Here is a 21,647-nt window from a genome sequence, read left to right as displayed (position 1 = left end):
GTACCAAAATCCTCAAACTCCGATTGATGATTTGCAGCTTCCACCTGGGCCAAGCCATGTGCTAACAACATTTATTTCTCAAGAGAAATGGAAGGTTGAGAAGGCCAAGAGGGACAGAAAGGAACAAACTCAAAAGGAAAGATTTCTAAAAAACAACCTCCTCTCTTTGACCCGTGAACAACTTGTTTCCACACAGACTAAGATCAAAAGCTTAAGTGAAGATGTGGGGACCCCGACTTGTAAGTTGATATCGTCGAATGCACGTGTACAGTGATCCCAAATATCAATGCTCACTAAACACACAGGTACTGAATAACAAGAGTCCTACATCCATACATAACGTCTGTTACAAATAGGGACATTAGGGCCAAGTCATTACATAGATACGACCTCGAAGGCCGACACACCAACACAGATCTGAATGCGGATAACTTGGTGAATAGCGTGAACCTATACCATCTTCCTTAACCTACATGCATTCTGACTGGGTAGTGTCCTAGATCGCATGTTCGTCCCCGATGAACTCTTCTCAAAACTCTGGCTCTTCCATGCCTGGCCAATTAAATAACTAGTGGCAAGCCAGTGAGTACTTGGAATGTACTCGCAAGAAACCCATGATGTGGACCAAGGCAATAAAAAAATATGACATGACACTAGTATGCTGTTTTTGTGGAAAGCATGTTTTCCCTAGTGCAACAACATGATCAAATTCTTGGGTGACATGCATCACAAGGCATAGTGGTAACCCAATGAATAGGTTACATAAATCAATATCAACTAAGGGTCAAACATCCCATGTCCACCCATCATGCCAAGTCACCTGGCTTAGCTCAAGTTTCATCTTTCCCATGTCACCATATTTTTCTCATACTCTCCCACACACACACACACACACACACACACACACACACACACTTGTTTTATGCAGAAACAACAGGACATAGTTTAAGAAGGATTACCCAACTGTCCTCGACCATGAAAACGGCTATTCGAATAGGTTTACACTATATAGAGGTTGCGCATTGTACCCGCAAGACTCAGGGAACTTCCGTGCCATCGACGACTCATGGTATATAACATACCCGAGGTAAGCACCCGAACAGTGCCTTTCCCCTGGCGACACTAAACAAAGTGTCCACTCGTTGGTTCCATCCCTCATGGTGTACATCATACGAGCCTCGCTCTGGATCGTACCATCCATGAGGGCACAAAACGGTGTGCCTGATGCCTATACAAACAACGCATGGTCGCCCTACCTGGCATGACCCCATCTCGAGAGTGACCACGTCACTCCTGCCACTAGTAATGTTGGCCCTCTGCTACCATCGACCAAATTAATCAACAAAGCCCCGTCCAATAATGGGTATTGTGGTCGCACATGTAAGGTTGGCACATGAAAAATCTTAAATCTAATCCTATTTCAAAACCACACACACAAAACCTTTCTTGGTACACCACTTCTTTATCAAGTAGTCATCCATCTCAACACCATCACCCTCGGGCATTAGTGGCACCCGACGGGTTTTTTGAGAAGTCCTTCTAAATATTCCATTCATCATCACCATGCATATTGCGATCCCTTTTTGCATAGCAACTAACTACATCCCACATGCACAACCCTCATAGGTGGTAGGGTAATTCCCAAGTGCAAGTTTCAACGAGGTGTTCTTCCGAGACAACCCAACAAGTTGGTCTCCTATCCAACATGAATATATGCATAAGTAAGGTGCTATATGACATGCAAATAGAAGTTTCTTAGGCATGGTCAAAGGGCTGCTTGCCTTGTTCAACAAAGTCTCTCGGGCCTTCAAAGTCTTCGGGTCCAACTCCTTCATCAACCACGTGGTCTACCGTCGCGATAGTAATAGCAATAATAAGAATCACAACAAAACAGAACACAAAACTCACTTCTAAAATGTTACCCTGCTCTGTAAAATACTAAGTCCAAATGTAAAAGTATTTGTCCACGGTTTTGGAGTGAACAAGGCTTTGAAATCTGTTTTAAGAGAGGCTAAAAATACTTAAAACTAGGTTCTAAAATAAAACTGTGTATAAAAGTTTTGCTAAAAATTACATAAGTAGTGCTATTAAATAGTACATATTTTTACAAGATTTATGGTGGAAAAATAATTGGATTTGGAGGATTATGTTTCCCTGTGGAATAATTGGCAAATGCCAGAAACTTTAAAAAAGAAAAGGGTCACAACACACTGGGCTAGACTCGGCCAGCAGCTGGCCCGCCCATCCAGCCAGCCAGGTGAGGCGCGCGCTCGTCGGGTTTGAAAACTGACGCGCGGGGCCGTGTGGTCAACGACTGGAAGAGGGAGAGACAACAAGGCAGAGGCCGACAGGTGGGGTCCCCATGTCAGGATCGTCTTCCATCTCAGGATAGAAGGGGGAGGAGATCACCGCCGTCATCTTCGTCGATGGAGAGGGAAGGTGAGCCCAGGAACAGACGCCACACACTTCCGTCGTTCACATGGTAGTCGAGGGAGTGGCTGGGGTGCCCGGAGTCACGGTAGCGAGGAGGCCGCGATGGATGGTGTCGTGAGGAGATTGGTGTCGATGCCCTGTGTAGTAAAAGAAGCGGGCGAGAGGAAGAGGTGAGGCTGGGGATCGTTGTGTTCATGATGAAGGAAAAATGGAGGCCAGAGCAGGCTTGTGTCCCAAGATTGAAGGATCCCCTATGCGGCAGCGACTCGGTCCATTTCGAGCACTGGTGCTCGGGGAGCTCAAGCAGGGAGTTAGGGTAGTCGATTGGAGGGGAGACAAATTCCAGTGGGGAGGAGAGAGGCAGGGGTGGCTTTTTTATAGGCGGGGCGCGGTCCACCAAAAGGTGGTGCACAGGTGAGGTCGAGGCAACGGCTAGGGGAGGAAAGAAGGCACGGGAATGAGTCCATGGTCTTCGTGGGCGTGGTTTATGTCCGAAAAGGGGGATGAGAGGAGAGGGGTTGGCTCCTGGCGTGTCGAAGTGGCGAGCGCCACCTGACCGCTTCCGGTGGGCGTGGGCATTTGTCACCAGGGGCAAGAGAAAGTGAGATATGAGGGGCCTGATACGACGGTGGCACCGGTCGTCAAGGTGGTCAAGTCCAGACAACTTGTGGGGGCAAGGCTTGGCTGGGGCTGGCCTCCCTCGGTGAAGGCGTGCACTGTGCCGCATCCAGAGCATAGTTTTGGCATGCCATGGCTTGCTGGCGCGCCCCCACCATGTCTACTAGTGTGTGGGAGATTTGGATATACCCCTTGGATGTTTCGGAGCCGAGGAGAGAAGTGGAGGTCAAAGGGAAAGGGAGAGGCAGTCTCTGCCAGGGGTGACCCAGAAAAGGAATTGAAGATTTTGTCCTCTTCCTATTGAATTAGAGCCGGGGCTCTTGGCTGCACATGTGGGGCTGAACAACAGACTTGTAATAAAAGTTTGGAGTGAAGGAAGAAGGTAGAAGGGGTGAAAGTGGTTGTTTTACTAAATCACCAGAAGGTGTTTGATGCTGGTTTGAGCAAGATAAACCTCTCCGAATGTAGTGAGACTTAATAAGATTAAATGATGGTCAAAATTAGTAGGATTCACCAAGTTTGAGCTCATTTGAGCAAGGTTGAAAATGTAGACATGGAAAACCCTAGAAATGGGCAGAATCAGATTTGTGTGAACAAAGGTGAGTAAACCAACTCCCACAAATGCACAACTTTCTGTGGCACCCTTATCTGGGGGCTGGATCACTCTTGTAAAGTTTGGGAGCAATAGGACAAACTTGGCAATGAAGAGTTGTCCAAATTTGGTTCTAGACAGGAAGGGTTTTGGGTTTGTTAGGTGAACCAAATCAAGTTGGATGGGGATGAAACTTTGCAAGGTCACCTCATATAACATGTGGGACATGCTAGAATTTTCCTCGGATTTATTGAGAATATTTTCTTTGGAAATATTTTAAAATCTTAGAATAGGCAGACAGGGTTTTGAGGGGTTTTGCCCAATAATTTGAACATGACCATGTGTTGAAACTCATATATATGGAAAATATATGTCCTCTGAGTTTCCCTAAATTTTCTCAAATATTTTATGGTAAGAAAATAATTTTTCTATACGAATACCATTTCTAGCGTCAAAACGTGGTGTTTAAATAAAATAGGAAAATAACTTTTGAAATAATTATTTTGTGGTTTTGGGAAGTCACTTTAATAATACAATCAAATTAAAATATTTGGGGTAAAACATCCCTCCTAAATTAAGGAGTTGTAGTGCAAATTCCAATTCAGGGGTTTTCAAGCTTTAAAAATAAACAAATGCATTTTTATTGAAAAAATATTTTATAAGAATAGTTTATGGTCCTATACACATGGCATGATTATTGGGAAAGGATTTGGGGCCAACGAGATGGGTTTTTAAAATAGAAGATAGATTTGGTGAACTAAAACAAAATCAAGCACACAAGCAAGTTGCAATCAAATCAGTCATCACAAGCACTCAAAAAGTTTTAATTGGTTCCAAATTATGCAAAACATAATGTGAAAAAGGGGTACAAACAGAGGTGTGACAGTCCTACCCCCTTACAATAATCTTGTCCCCAAGATTCCAAGGCTATGCGCTAAAAATATATGGAAACTCGGATCTGAGGTAGTCTTCACGCTCCCATGTTGCTTCTGCTTCGGTGCGGTTGCTCCACTAGACCTTGAAGTTCTTAATGGTGCAGCTTTGGGTGCGATGCTCGGCTTCATCCAGGATGCAGATCATTCTCTTGCGATAAGTGAGGTCTGGCTGAAGGTCAATGGTGTGATGGTCGATGTCCATGTAGAGGTGCGGACGGTTGGGAGTTTGGAGGCACTTCCGAAGTTGTGACACATGGAAAACGTTGTGCACACCCGAAAGATCAGAAGGTATCTCTAGTTGGTAAGCAACTTCTCCTCACCTTCGGTGATCTTGAAGGGGCCAACGTATCTTTGTTCGAGCTTCCCCTTGATGTGGAAACATTTCGTTCCCTTGTGAGGCGTGACGCTGAGGTATACGTCGTCTCCGGTGTTGAGGTCCACTTCTCGACGGTGTGAGTCGGCGTAGTTCTTCTGTCTTGACTTGGCGCTTTCCAGACATTCTTTGACAAGTTGGACTTGCTCTTCGGGTTCACAGAGGATGTGTGGCCTAAAAGTCAGTCCTTCTTCGGTCTCTGATCAGTTGAGGGGAGTGCGGCACTTGCGTCCATACAACACCTCAAATGGTGCCATCTGAGGGCTGGACTTATAACTCTTGTTGTGGGAGAACTCGGCGAAGGGTAAACAATCTTCCCATTTGGCTCCATATGCCAAAACACAAGCGCACATCATATCCTCGAGTATATGATTTACTCATTCCGTCTGTCCGCCTGTCTGGGGGTGAAAGGTAATGATGAAGGAGAACTTGGTCCCCATGGCTTATTGAAACTTCTTCCAAAACCTTGATGTGAACTGCGTGCCTGAGTCTCACATGTTCTCCTTTGTAACTCCGTGTAGACTCACGATATGCTCGATATAGAGACTGGCTAACTTGTGCCCATCAGAGGAGGTATTGACAGTAATGAAATGGGCCGCCTTGGTCAAGTGATCGACAATGACCCAAATGGAGTCATCCGCTACTACATTGGCCTTTCTGGGGTGGTATTGAAACTGAGCTCATAATCCTTAATCAACTCTAATGATCTCCACTTCCTGATGTTTGATTCCTTCTGTGTGAAGATATACTTCAAACTCTTATGGCCGGTGTATATCTCACATCGCTTCCCCAGAAGGTAATGTCACCATGTCTTCAAGGCATGAACCATTGCCGCCAACTCAAGGTCATGAGTGGCGTAGTTCTCCTCATGAGGATGCAGCTATCGGGAACTGGTATGCCACGCCCCTCCCTTCTTGCATTAGGACACCATCGAGACTTGTCCTCGATGCATCGCAATATATCTGAAAGCACAATTGCTCCCTAAGGTAGTTTTGGTAATTAGTGACAACATATGCATCAGTGGACTGATTAGTTTTTGGAAGTATATTATAGAAAAGTTGAAAGCTGTTTCACTATAGGATTGAGTGGAGATGCCCCTTTGGTGAAGTAAGGAATAGGATTCGCTGAAGCTTCAAGCAAGAAGACTCTAGATTGTACACTATGTGAGAAATCACATTTGAGTCCATAGGAAAGCCAATACTACTAAAAGGGACGAGGTGTTACGATGAATTGGTTGCTCAAGTGCTTAGAGTAAGCCACCAAACATACTCAGCCACTCTTCCACAATATATATCTGTCTCAAGGAAAATATCCAAAATCATTGCCACCAACATTTAACACTCGGCCATACTGATTTTAGACTTAGACAGATCCCACCCAAACCCTACCTTTTCGATGCAACGGAATCTGCATCGGTGCTACCGAGTTCCGGTGACCAACGTTTTGTTGCCTCGATAAACAAAATCGGGTTTTCCGAGTTTGATTATCGGTGTCACCGAGTTGTGTCATCTGACCATTAGTCACATTATCGGTTCTACCGAGTTGCGTATATCGGTTCCACCGAGATTCAAATTTCCTACCTTTTGAGCAAGTGGGTACCACTGAGTTTGTAACTTCGGTGTCACCGAGTTGGTCAATTATGGTGCAACGGTTGGATTTTGGAGGTTTCCTATATATAACCCTCCACCTACCTCTCACTCGCACAGGAAGCACTCAGAACACACACTTCATAGCTAGATCGATTTTTCAGAGAGAGAGCCACCTACTCATGTGTTGAGATCAAGAGATCCCATTCCAACCATTTGTACCTTGATTTCTAGCCTCTCCAAGGTGCTTTCAACAAGATCAATCTCTCCTACCCCTTCCAAATCTGAGAGAGAGTGATTGAGTGTTGAGGAGACTATCTTTAGAAGCACAAGAGCAAGGAGTTCATCGTTCTACCACGTCTATTACCTTTTGTAGTGTGGTGCCTCCTAGACTGGTTAGGTGTCGCTTGGGATCCTCCTACTTTGTGTTGTGGGGTTGAACCAAGATGTCTATAAGGGCAAGGAGATCACCTACTTCGTGAAGATCTACCGTAAGTGAGGCTAGTCTTCTGTGGATGGAAGCTGTGGTAGACTAGACAAGGCTGCTTCTTCGTGGACCCCTTGTGGGTGGAGCCCTACGTGGACTCTCGCAGCCATTACCCTCCATGGGTTGAAGTCTCCACTAACATGTTATGATAGTGCCACCTATCGAACCATGGCAAAAATCATCGTGTAAACCTCTTCGTTTGATCTCCCTACCCTACCTTACTGTACACTTGCATGTTTTACTTTCCTCTCCTATACTCTTAGATGTGCATGTGTAGGGTGTACTTGGCTAGACATAGTTGCTAAAATTAGCCAACACTAAAAATTGGGAAAAGGCTAAGTTTTTTATCTTGTCAAGTAGTCTAATCACCCCCCCCCCCTCTAGACATACTTCTGATCCTACAAGTGGTATCAGAGCTTTGGTCTCCATTGCATTGGTTTCACAACCTAGGAGAGTATGGCGTCTAGTGAGGGAAGTTATCACTGTAGAGGTCCATACTTCGATGGCACTAATTTTTCTAGTTGGAAGCATATAATGAAAATGCATATTCTTGGTTATAATCCTGCTGTTTGGGGTATTGTTCGTGTTGGTGTGCAAGGTGATTTACTTAGAGAAGGGATAGCATCGGATTGTGATGCGATAGAGGAAGAGTTTAAGATGTTGCAATTCAATGCACAAGCCAATGACATCATATTCAACTGCCTATGCCCCGAAGAATTCAACAAATTAGGTACCTTGAGAAGGCAAAGGAAATTTGGGATACTTTGATTCATATGCACGAAGGAACTGATTCTGTCACACAATCTAAGTTGGATGTGCTTCAAAGTCAGCTTGATAAGCTCAAGATGAAGGATGGTGAAGGAGTCACAAATGAGATTGCCAGCTTAGGAAGCGAAGAGATGACCGACAAATTCATCATAAAGAATATACTTAGTGCTTGGGATGGAATATACGACACCGTGTGCACATTAATCAAAATGATGCCCAACTACAAAGTTCTCAAGCCTACTCAAGTCATTGGAAGGATCGTTTCTCAAGAAATGTCTCACAAAGACAAAGATGAGTTGCCCAACAAGTCAAGCAGTGCTTACAGAGCTTCAGTCAATGCTCCCGCTACTTCAAGTGGCAACCTTGTTGCCAATGAAGAGATAATCCTCATGGTCAGAAAATTCAACAAGTTCTACAAGAGTAGAAGCAAAGAGAGAAGCTCAAGCTCAAGACACGATAAGAAGCGTTCGTCCAGTCGTGACCGAAACTACTACAACTGTGGGAAGCCTGGACACTACTCCAACGAGTGCTCACCTCCCTACAAATGAAGAGAAGAGTCACCTCGAAGATGAAGTTCAAGAGACAAGTCACCTCATAGAGTGAGAAGGAGTAGAGAAGATCATTATGAACGAAGACACTCCCATAGACGCAAGGAATCGGGGAAGAAGAACAAATAAACCAAGAGCAGGTCTAGAAGAATACATCAAGCTCATGTTCGTGAATGGGTTTCTGGCTCTGAGTTTGACAATCAATCCGAGAGAAGCTATCACTCCAACTTTGACTATAGTCAAGATGAAGGTGTTGCCCGCATTGCACTTGTTTCCTCCAACTCCTACGACATATTTGATTCACCAAATGAAGGGATTGGAAATTGCTTCATGGAAAAAGTCCCCAAGGTATCACAGCCGAAGTATTTTTACTTTAATAGTGATGAGGATGACTTGTTAGGAGAACATGGCTTGCTTCTTGATAAGACTAGTAATGATGCTGAAAATGAACTTGCCAATTGGCATGCTAGTCAAGAGAAATCGAATGATGCTGATAAGAGAGAGATTGAACGACTAACTAAAGAACTAAACACTCTTAAGTTCGATCATGTAACTACTCTAGAATATCATAGAGAGTTTGCAAGAACTCATGAGAAGCTACTCTTCGAGAAGCTAAATTTAGAGCAATAGCATGAGTTCCTAAAAGCATTCAATGATGATCTTCGAAAGAAGAGTTCCTCTTATCTATCCAAATGATCACTCTTGTCTACTTTTGTTCCACAAGTTCAACCTAAGAACACTAGTAACAAAGGCAAGAAAGTTTCTTCTTCTAGTAACAAAATGTTAAATCTAAATCAAATGATGTTTTTGCTAGTAGATATCTTGATTACACTAATGATTCTATTAGGCAAGTTACACTTGAGCAAGAAAATGATCTATTGAAGGGATTATAGAGAGAGATGTCTTCAAGAGTCTTGCCAGAAGTAAGCAATTTGAGGAAATTGTGCGCCAACAAGAAGGACATCAGAAGAAATAAGGTCTTGACTACTTTAGCGTCAACGGAGATGTTTGGGAAGAAGGTGCATATCCCATTCCCAAGTTTGTTCCTTAAGAGGACAAGTATAATCCTACTCGTCCCAAGGGATCAAGCTGACAAGATGGACTTCTACCACAAGACCACAGGGGCAAGGGAAAGCATGAAGAGGACATCGACTCATTTGAAGAAGAGACCCAAGCCAAGGTTGAGTGGGTTCCCAAGAACACTTCTAGTACTATCTCATCTAGTGCTACCACAACTCCAAGGATTCCCATCAAAGTGATGTGGGTCCCCAAGAGAAAGAACTAGAAAGTTCTTGAGGGGTGACTCCACCAATAAAATTCACTCCCATTCATTTTGGCAAGAACTATATTCAATCAACCTCAACCATATGCATGGAGTCACACATTCCATCAAAGGTAATCAAGGGACAAGGTAATTAATGTATCTTTGGACATCATCCACATGTGCTTCACTCCATGTCCATAGTTATGTTTGTGTTTGTTCCATTTTACTTTGGGACTAACACATGTAGGTGACAAGAGTAAGAAACAACAAGGATTGCTTCCAACTCAAGATGACCTTCATCAACATTGAGCATCCACCACTACTTCACCTACTTGAAGTCTTCTATGACAAAACCCAAAGTTAGTTTGTCCGCCTTAGGGGGGATGTCGTATCAAGGGGGAGATTTATTATAAATCTTGAGCATAAGCATCTCCTAAGGATATGAACACATTAATGCTTTATGTAAAAGTGGTAACCCCACTTGTGCTTAAAGGATAAGTATGACCAGTGATCAAGTATTCTTACTTGACCCTAACTCAGTATGCTCATATATAGATGACTTCATCATTGTCCAAGTGCTTGATAGATGCTAGGATGTTTGTGCGTGTTCATCGTGATTTTATTTGACATCTTATTGTGTGAGCATATTGGTCTGCATAACCTTTCTCATTCGAGGATATCCAATTGCTGCTATTTGGCTTTTGATTTATCTTTTGCCAATTGGATAGAAAGAACGCCTAGGATCCTTCTCTAGCTATCTATGCTTTATTGTCTCAAGTTGTATTCATGCTTCATCACAAAACTTGAACAAGAACTTCTTGATCCTTGAGTGTGAAGGAGCACTTGGAATTCCGTATCTAGAAACGTTGCACTGCTAAACCTCTTTGTGAATCTCGATGTAACAAACCGCACAATCTCGGTTCCACCGAATTCCAAAGTTGATCTGATTTTTCAATCTCGGTACCACCGAAACCACTATCTCGGCTTCACTGACTTTCTCTGTCAACTGATACTAGAGGAACTCCATGGCACCAAAATATTAGTGTCGGTGACACCGACATTAATAGGTATAAAGCCTGGCGGACCGTTTTGAAATCACTTCTTCAAATGCTTTGACCCCAATCCCTAATATGTCGTGCAAGGACCCCTGGACATCGCCTTTGCATCCCCGAGAAACTCCGCTATTAGGATTCGCCGGCGCCGACGGAATCTTCGCCGTCGTCGCCGCTATAATCGAACCGCCACACAGTTAGGCTACGATTCCGATCTTCTCTCGCGTTCCATTGTTCCGATTCATGCGCAGTAGAAAATTTTATCTTTAAGACACCATGTGCAAACCCTCTTCTACACCAGAAGTTCACGTAGATCCGCGAACAAAAGAGTTTTAGGGTTAGCCGTCCGTAGAATACATCTCAGTGACACCAAATCGCAAAAATGAGTTCCACTGATTTTGAGTCTAGGTTTCGTGAGAATGGACTCGGTAGGACCGAGTGATCACTTTCATTTTCATTGAAGTGATCGCCAAGTCTTTGTGAAGAAGCTCATTTGTCTCGGTGGATCCGAAAATTTAGACATGGAGCTACCGAAATTTGTTCTGCAGAAAGCTAAAAGTATGGTGTTCTCTAATCATTTTTTTTAAATGTTCTATGTTTTGTGATGCTAAACCCTTCTACCCCTCCATATCTATTTCACACGATTGCTTGTCTGCTGATTTGCTCGTCTATGTGTGTGCTTTAACTGCGAAGATGTTAGGATCTGATGATAGCCAAAACTACTTCACTCAGAACAGTGTTGAGATGGACTCAGGCACAAGTCCTAAGAGTACCCCTTCTAATCCAGGTACCCCTAGTTCCCATGGCTTGCCCAAGGCTGCCACAAGGACAAGAAGGAAACTGAATTCACATGAAAAATATTTGGATTTTATTCCTGAAGTTTCTGTTCCCAAAAAGGAGAAAGAGAAGGCCCCTGCCAGGAATCCTGTCAGGAAGGAATGTTCTAAACCTTCTGACATGAGAGGTCCAGAGTCTGCAAGGCAAGGTATGACACTTTCCCTTGACAATCCTCCTAAGAAGATCATGCTGAACCAGAAGAGCCTAGAAAGGATCATGGAAATAAAGTTCAATGACCTAGATGCGAAGGTTATAGAGTGGACCACTATAGTCAAACAACTTCAACATGAAGTTGACTCAGTGCAGATTCCATGCTCAGATGAAGAAGATGATGATGTTGAAAATGATGATGATGATGATTCATCTCTTCGTAATACCACAGATTTCTCGACCCAAACCAAGTCAACAATCGTCCGAGTACCAGAAGATTTACCGTCTTCATCAGCCCAAAGCTTCAGCTCCTGCTCCACCACCTCTAGTGTCTACACCTCCGGCTCCTGCTCCAGCTACATTACCCGAAGCCTTCATCAATGCTCTCTTGTCTACTCCAACATATGCAACCAGAGGAGATCATGCCGAGAGAGATGCTTAGATTGGACCTTTGAACTTTTCGTTACTTGTTGCCAAAGGGGGTGAAGTGTATAGATCATATAGGGCTTCGAGAGAGGGAGATATTTTGAATTTATTTGCTCACGTTTGGTTTTCAAAAGTTTATTTGGTGTTTCGGATGACATTATTTGCTTAGATGTGTGTTTGATCATACGGTTTGATTGTTTGATGCTACCACGTTATTATCTTTGAGCTATCTACATCATGATCATTCACTTAATTTTGGTGCCATGTGCATTGCTATTCATTCTTATCTTTTATGCGCACCACCAAGTTGTATGTGACATGGAATCATGACCCATATTCCTAATCAATTGTGCATTTGCATTCAAACGCAAATTTAGAATAATGTACAAATTTTGGGGCAGCTCGTGCTTTTCACATACCTCTCAAAGCGTCGAGGCTAATCATTGATTATATCTTTGTCGAAGCTTTGATCTATATGTTGTCATTAATTAACAAAAAGGAGGAGATTGAAAGCACAATTTCTCCCTAAGGTGGTTTTGACAATTGATCACAACATATGCATCATTGGACTAATGATCTTATCCAACTATATTTCAGAAAAGTTCAAAAGATGCATTGGCTACAGGTTTATGTGGAGATGCCCCTTGATGCAAGGAAGGAATAAGATTGGCTAAAGCTTCAAGAAAGAAGACTCTTCATTTTACACTTTGTGAGAAATCAAATTTGAGTCCATAGTAAAGCCAATACTATTAAAAGGGGATGAGGTATTAAAATGAATTGGTTGCTCTAGTGCTCACAGATAGCCACCAAAATACTCAGCCATTCTCCCACATAACACTTCAGTCCCAAGCTAAATATCCAAAATCGGTGCCACCAAGTTTCCATATTCGGCCCTACCAATTTTCATCCCAAACAGAACCTTAGCCAAACCTACCATTTCGGGACAACAGATTTTGTTTCGGTGCTAACGAGTTTAGGTGAACAACCTTCAGTTGCCTCGACACACAAAATCAAAATTTCCGAATTTGAGTATTGGTGTCATCGAATTAGGTCATCTGACCGTTAGCCACCTTTTCGGTTCTACCGAGTTGTGTATATCGGTTCCACCGACATTCAGAAGTTTCCCCTTTTGAGAAAGTCAGTAGCATCGAGTTTTTTACTTTGGTGTCACCGAGTTGGTCACTTTAGGTGTAACGGTTGGATTTTGGTTGCTGCCTATATATACCCATCCACCTACCTCTCATTCGTAGAGGAAGTACTAAAAACACACACTTCATTGCCAGATTCATTTTTCTGAGAGAGAGCCACCTACTCATGTGTTGAGATCAAGATATTCTATTCCAACCATTTGAAACTTGATTTATAGCATCCCCAAGTTGCTTTCCACTAAATCAATCTCTCCTACCCATGCCAAATTAGTGAGAGAGTGATTTATTGTTGAGGAGACTATCTTTGAAGCAAAAGAGCAAGGAGTTCATCGTTGTACCACGTCTATTACCTATTGGAGGGTGGTGCCTCCTAGATTGGTTAGGTGTCGCTTGGGAGCCTCCTACTTCGTGTTGTCTAGTTGACCAAGATGTTTGTAAGGGAAAGGAGATCACCTACTTCATGAAGATCTACCCTGAGTAGGCTAGTCCTATGTGGACGGAAGCCATGGTGGAATAGACAAGGCCGCTTCTCTGTGGACCCCTTGTGGGTGGAGCCCTCCATGTACTCTCGCAGTCTTTACCCTCCGTGGTTTCAAGTCTCCACTAATGTCGGGACCCCGATCCTAAGCCATAGGAATCCAACCTGTAACACATTGCATCCCTTTGTGGTCTCACGCACAGTTAACCCCACGGCTGCCACCTTACCTTAGCCGGGACCGTTTGTGCCTTTTGACTCACGTATGCATTAGTGTCGCTAGCATTCCAATGTCGAAGAACGAGGGTCGACATATCTAGTCACAAACACAAGTGGCTCGACTGTACAGAGACAGGCATACACAACCCAGCAAAGCTGGTGTCGGTCATCAGCGAGTGTAGACGAGCCATAGCAAGCTACAAGGACTCCATTACACCGCGTGATATTTCCCCGTAGGGATAGACACAACAACTAAGAAGGATACATGCCGGTCAACAAATGTGTCCCAAGCAGTAGCGAACTACCAAGGCTCATTGGAAGCATAAAGGGGCATTTCTCCATATAGAAAGCTACTAGGGGCATACGACTAGGTGTCGAATCCCATACATATCACAATGCATCACACGTACGCATGACATAGTTGATATGCATAGATACAACAATGGCTTCACAACAAAACCATACAACAACACAACATTTATTTAGAAGACTCGGAAAAGTCTTGCATAATATGTTAATACAGGCAGGGGTCACCCGACCCGACACTCAAGTCATACAAGCAGAGTCATACAAACCAACGGAAGCATAAAAGTTGTTTGAGTACAAACAGTTGAAAGGAAAAGGCACAAATCCTGACTATCTACAGATCCCTTCTCAAAAGGGGCCAGGTCGTAGCTGGCACACCAGCTACTCATCATCATCGATGTCTAGAAAGAACCCACCTGTTGGCTCGTGGGTATCCCCTATAACAATTATTAAGAAAACATGAGTACAAAGGTACTCAGCAAGACTTTAGAACAGATCTATCTACTCATGCTCAGGTATCAACAAAGGGGGTTGTGGTGTTTCATGCAGCAAGCTAACTTTGACTTTTGTCTAGACTAAACTACAATTTTGAATAGTTTTAACAACTTTGATAAGTTGTACATGAGTCCACTACCACCACAACAATACATGATACTCACACTTATCTTGATACTTTTATGAGTAGCCATTAAAGTTGTCTAGGAACAACACATGTTTCCAAGTAGTCCATATCCGCGGACGCGGCTATTCGAATAGATCATAACCCTGTAGGGGTGTACTTCTTCACACACGCTCTCGCCACTTATCGCCATGTGCACATCATGCACCTCAGAAACCTTCAAGCGGAAGCCCAGCGAGGGAGTCAGCCACGACCGTTAACCACGCTAATACCTAGTCCAGGTTTATCGCCTATTTAAGAGTAACCCGCAAGGATGTCCGGTCGAGGTTTCCGCCACAGCCCCAAACGATGTGCGCAGGGTTCCCAAGCCCACCATCCGGGTGCCACTTGGTACACCGTGCCACTTCCTACCGCATCATAGCCCACCTCTAAGGTCAGCACTATGCACGACCTCCAGCATGACTATAAACACCACAAACTACTTGCAACTCTTGGACCGAGTACTAGGCAATTAATAAGTCGAGCGGGGTCATATTTTAGGGCCCAGCATGTGGTAGTAACTCGTCTTGGATTACATACACGGAACTCAGTTCCTAAGGACGGTTCCAATGAAACAACCCGCCATGTACTCCTACATAACCTTTCATCGGTACCTTTACCAAATCAGGTTCCACACTTATTCTTTGTCACTAGAACACATTCATCCATTCCTCTTCATCACCCAGATGAAATAGACCTGACACAACTCTAGGCATAGCAAGCATAGCAGGAAAAGCACAACATGGCTCAAGAAACTACCACGTATGCTAGGTTGCAAGGTTTGGTTTTTTACTGTGACAATGACAGGTCATGCAAAGGAATAGGTTCAGCTACCGAAGTAAAGCATTTGAAATATTTTGTCCTAATGCAATAAGTGGGAGCAGGAGCAAGAACATGGGATTATATCGGGATGATCAAAAGGGTGCTTGCCTTGTTGCTCAGCAGTGGGATTAAATCCGTCAGTCGGATATTCAGGCGTATCCGGAAGAGCAGAGCCTACCGAAACAATAACGACAATTAATAACATTCATATGCAACAATATGATGCATGATCATGGCATGAAATGGAATGTAGCATGAGCTAATATTGCTATCAAACCTTTAGGATGATGCTGATTTGAATTCAAATTCCAATATTAGTTGAAATAGTATATTTACCATATTCATTTAATTGATTTGACCTCATGTTGTTTCATAACTTTGTTTGTGATGCATGAAAGTAGCACCATTGTGTTCACTGCATTTTTTGGATCAATTTGCATATATTATTTGTAAAATTTGGGGTTGTATTCAATTTGCTATGAATTTCCAAAGTTTTGCAATTATTCTAGAATTGTTATTAAAGAGAATTAGTATTATTGCATCAGCATGACATCAGCATGTCCAATTGGCCATTGAAAGGCAAACCTGACCACTGGGACCCACTCGTGAGTGACTCTGGCCAGATTTTAATTAAACTTTAAGTTAATTAGTTATTTAACAGGGGTTGGCCCACATGTCAGTGACTATTTAGGGTTTTAATTAACCAGTTATTTTGATTAAGCTAAACATAATTAGTCAGGGGGCTGGCCCAACCTGTCACACACCCAGCGGGTCAAACCCACCGGCGATGGGGTCAAACCCACCGGCGGCGAGCCTCCGGTGACTCTAGGGACGGCGGAGGGCCTTGGGATTGCTCCTCCGATGACCAAAAGGATGGCGGAGGGCACCAGGGGAATGGCCACTCGCTAGCGCATCCATTTTTGCTAGTCTAAGTGGCTGGAATATTTATAAAAAATAATGGACTTTTATGAAGGACATTTTGGGTTCATTGATTTGTCACCACTTTGAATTGTTTTGAATTCAAAATATTGGAAACCAAAATTCACGGGTGGATTTCTTTTAAAAAATACTTTTGGCATTTTATTTTAAATACAAAAGCTACTGAAATCAACTATATATTTGATTTCAAATATTTCAGAGTTTCATAAAATGTTGAATCTTTTATATGGGGTTGGAAATATTCCAAATAACACCCCAGCATTATTTATACTATTTGAGAAATAGTTTGGAGCCAAAAATAAAATGAAACAAATGTCAGAAAGTTTAAAACAGAAAACAGAAAAGAAAGAAAAATGGAAAATGCTTACCTGTCGCTCACCTGGCCCAGCCCAGCTCCTCTCGGTGTCGTCTACCTCGTGCTAGTCGGCAGCAGGAGGTGGCCGCCGCCTCCTCCGGCGAGGCCACGCACCTGCGTGCCTGCCTGGACCCTCCTTCGCGCTGGCAAGGAGGATAACCCTCCCCGCAACCCATTCCAGCTCTCTCCCTCTCTCCATACGCCCCCCTGTGCTTCTCCCTCTCTGTCCGCCATGGCTGAGGCTTGAGCTCGCCGTCGACAAGCCGCTCCAGCCACCCTTTCTCTCCTCCGAGCCACGTGGAAGAACCACATCGACCTTCTGAAGCTCCCAAGCAGTCCGTACGACACCGAGAGCCCGCAAGACGTGAGATCGCCGTCGTCTTCTTCCTCGGGCTGCCGTTGATCGCCACTGTCATTCTCCTTCTCCAGGCCATCCCCGAGCACGCTTTCGACGCGTCTGCAATCCCCGTGAGCCCAGGGTGCTTTCCCCTTGTTTTCCCCCTTGATCCCGTGCCCTAGCGCCCGATTCCACCAGAGCACGACAAGATCCGCCGCGGGAGCTCGTCGATGGTGACGCTCCGGTGATGGGTTGGTCGATTTGAGGCTACAATCAGTTCCAGCTCGAAATGTAGATGCTACAGGACCCAAGCCTCGTCCCTTTTGCCCACTGGACCGATGACCTTGACATCGCCCGAGCTCCGGCAGCCGCCGAGCTCATCGCCGGCATTAGCTCCGGCCACTTCAGCCCCTCAGACTACAAAAAATGGATGCGCCATCTAGTGGCCGTTCCCCTCTTGCCCTCCGCCGTCCTTTTGGTCACTGAAGGAGCAAACCCACAGCCCTCCACCGTCCCTGGAGTCACCGAACGCCCGCCGCCGGTGGGTTTGTCCCCATCGCCGGTGGGTTTGACATCCCTAGGTCTATGAAAGGTGGGGCGAGCCCCTTGACTAATTAAGTTTAGGTTAATAAAAATAAATGATTAATGAAAACCATAAACAGTCACTGAGATGTGGGCCAGCCCCTTTTAAATAACTAATTAACTTAAAATTTAATTAAAATCTGGCTACAGTCACTAACAAGTGGGTTCCACTAGTCAGGTTTGACTTTCAACGGCCAGTTGGACCTACTGATGTCATGCTGATGCAATGATACTAATTCTGTTTAATAATAATTCGAGAATAAGTGCAAAACTTTGGAAATTCTTTGAAAATTGAATATAACTTCGAATTTGACAAATAATATATGCAAATTGATCAGAAAAATTCAATGAACACAATGGTGCTACTTTCATGCATGACAAACAAAGTTATGAAACAACATCAGGTCAAATCAATTAAATGAATATGGTAAATATACTATTTCAACTAATATTTGAATTTGAATTCAAATCAACATCATCCTAAAAGTTTGATAGCCACATTAACTCATGCTACAATTCATTTCATGCCATGATCATGCATCATATTGTTGCATATGAATGTTATTGATTGACTGTTATCATTTCGGTAGGCTCTGCCCTTCCGGATACGTCCGAATATCCGACTGACGGATTTAATCTCTCTGCTGAGCAACAAGGCAAGCACCCTTTTGATCATCCCGATATAATCCTATGTTCTTACTCCTACTCCCACTTATTGCATTAGGACAAAATATTTCACATGCTTTGCTTCGGTAGCTGAACCTATTCCTTTGCATGACTTGTCATTGTCACAGTTAATAGCCAAACCTTGCAACCTAGCATACTTGGTAGTTGCTTGAGCTGAGATGTGTTTTATCCTGCTATGCCCAGAGTAGTGTCAGGTATGTTTCATCTGGGTGATGAACAGGAATGGATGAATGTGTTCTAGTGACAAAGGATAAGTGTGGAACCTGATTTGGTAAAGGTACGGATGAAAGGCTATGTAGGAGTACATGGCGGGTTGTTTCATTGGAACTATCCTTAGGAACTGAGTTCCGTGTATGTAATCCAAGACTGGATACTACCACACGTTGGGATACTTAATTGACCCTCTCGGCTTATTAATTGCCTAGTACTCGGTCCAGGAGTTGGAAGTAGTTTCTGGTGTTTATAGTCATGCTGGAGGCCGTGCATAGTGTTGACCTTATAGGTGAGCTATGATGCGGTAGGCAGTGGCACGGTGTACCAAGTGGCACCCGGATGGTGGGCTTGGGAACCCTCCGCACATCATTTGGGGCCGTGGCGGAAGCCTCGGCCGGACTTCCGTGCGGGTTCACCCTCAAATAGGCGACAAACCTAGACTAGGTATTAGTGTGGTTAACGGTCGTGGCCGAGTCCCTCGCTGGGCTTCTACTTGAAGGTTGTTGAGGTGCATGACGTGCACATGGCGATAAGTGGCGAGAGCATGTGTGAAGTACACCCCTAAAGGTTTATGATCTATTCGAATAGCCGCGTCCGCGGATATGGACTACTTGGAGACATATATTGTTCATAGACATCTTTAATGGCTACTCATAAAAGTATCAAGATAAGCGTGAGTATCTCTGGCACCCCAATTCAACGAATCAGAATTCCAGTGTTTCAAACCCAGAGATCATGTCTTCTGGAAACAATCAACAACTTGGAACAGAACTGAGCTAACTTTATTGATAGAACAAGGTGACAACTACATATCTTACAATGATAGCGAGGCCAAAGGCATCCTTGGTGCTACAACAGTCTACATTATTTATGAGACATAGTGGGGCCTCGAAACTACTAAGTACTTCTACCGCGTAGCGGAACATAGCGGCAACTCCATACACAGGGACACTACTGTGGACACATCCTAGTACGCATCCTCAGGACCTCCATCCTCGGCTTCTCCTGCATCTGGCATGGTACGCCAGATGAGTACTTGGAATGTACTTGTAAGCTCATAATAACCAAGTAATGCAGCAAACAGTAGCATGACAACAATTTAGGAATAATACCACTTGGCTTTATAATATCCACTTACTCATGTCCGGGGTTGTCTCACAACCACCCGAATGCTTATCAAGCATCTCCATTCAACAGGAGGGTTCTTCCATCATTACTAACATCCACAGAGTTGACCATCTATTGAGGTCTAGTCGGGCTGTCCTTTACCGTGGACACGGCTATTCGAATAGGTTTGACACTCTGCAGAGGTTGCCCACATTACCCACACTATGGAGCACTGACCTCGTGATCCCATTCCGGTTGACCAGCATTGCTCCAACGCAACTTGCCTGACCCGTGACTCTCTCATCATATCCCCGACAACCACTCCCTTCCGGAGTCCTGCCCTAGGTGGCCATGTGTCCTCATGACACCTGCCACCGTCGTGGCCAAACAAACTGTCCCAACCGGGGACGGGCCCAAGTCAACTTAACTGGACTCACAGGGTTATCACCGCCCACCGGGTCAAGGTACCACACGTGCATAACCCTCCCTCTTTGGGGCTTATCGGAGAGAGAGCAGGCGGATAGCCCAAGTCTCGGCCTTCCCATACCGGCAAGAGGTGGTTGTACGATTATGCCCGGTCAGGTGACATATGATCATCCACGATGCCATAGTAACCATACTAATTTATAACCATAAGCATATATCTCTATATGATTGTTTATTAAATGATTATTTCTTAACAAGTTAAGCAAGTATAATGCATGAAGATGTGAGTTATTCTATGGAAAACTACATCACATGGATATGATGGCTTGCCTTGATCAGTGGGGTTGTTATTAAACACCTATGAAAATGTATTTGAAATAGCAAAAGAAAAGGAAAGTCATTAAACACCTTTTAATTAACCAGAAATTCTATGAGTGTGGGAAAAATACCAAAATTTACCAGATTGTAAAGAAATTCAATACCAACTCAATGCAAAAAGAATCAAGTGATTTGGACTTGTAATTAAAAAGATTTAAATGGTCAAAGTTTCTATTTGAATCTAGAATAAATAAAAGAAAATAAATTCCTGGGAGGGGCCACGTTGAAGGTGTAAAGTGGAGGGGCGCCTCCACTTACCGCTTCAGCCGCAGGCGTGAGACATTGGCAGGTGGGGCTTGCCCTTTTTAAAACAGAGAGAGAGAGAGGAGGGGGAACAGAGGAGGGCGGCTCACCGGCAGCGCTCACCGGCGATAGAGATGGCAGCGAGGCTGGGAGATGACGGGAATGGATTGGGCTCTCGACGGCGGTCCTCCATGTACCCGTAGCTCATTCGGAGGTGGACGGACGGCGTCGCCCGTTCTTCTCCGGCGGGTGGAGGCTATGGTGGTTGTCGACGGCGATGGTTCCGACAGGGGTTTGACTCACCGAAGGCTCGAGGAGCACCAGAGAGAGCAAGGGAGCATGATGGAGGCCTCATATTCGATTGCGGAAGGGCGGAGGTGGCTGGCGAAAGAGGCGATTTGGCGGCGGAGCCTATCGCCGGAGCTGAGGGAGACGAGCTCCCGACACTTGGTAGGGGTCTCTAGGGCTAATCCATGGGTGGAGGAGAGGGGTGATCGCTAGGAGGGGTTCGGGCAGCGCCTTATACAGGCCAGCGACGAGCGCTGCCAAGCTCTCCCGAAGCGGCGAGGCTCGGGGTTGCCACTGGAGCAAGGACGGCGAGCTGGCTGTCATGGCGTGGAGGTGAGGTCATGGATGAGGTCAAGGGAGCGACGGGACATGTCCGGAGCCATTAATGGCTTGCG

This window comes from Hordeum vulgare, chromosome 3H (assembly GCF_904849725.1).
Source record: "Hordeum vulgare subsp. vulgare chromosome 3H, MorexV3_pseudomolecules_assembly, whole genome shotgun sequence".
NCBI lineage: Eukaryota > Viridiplantae > Streptophyta > Magnoliopsida > Poales > Poaceae > Hordeum > Hordeum vulgare.
The sequence above is the reverse complement of the archived record's forward strand: the minus strand, read 5'-3'. Positions refer to the sequence as shown.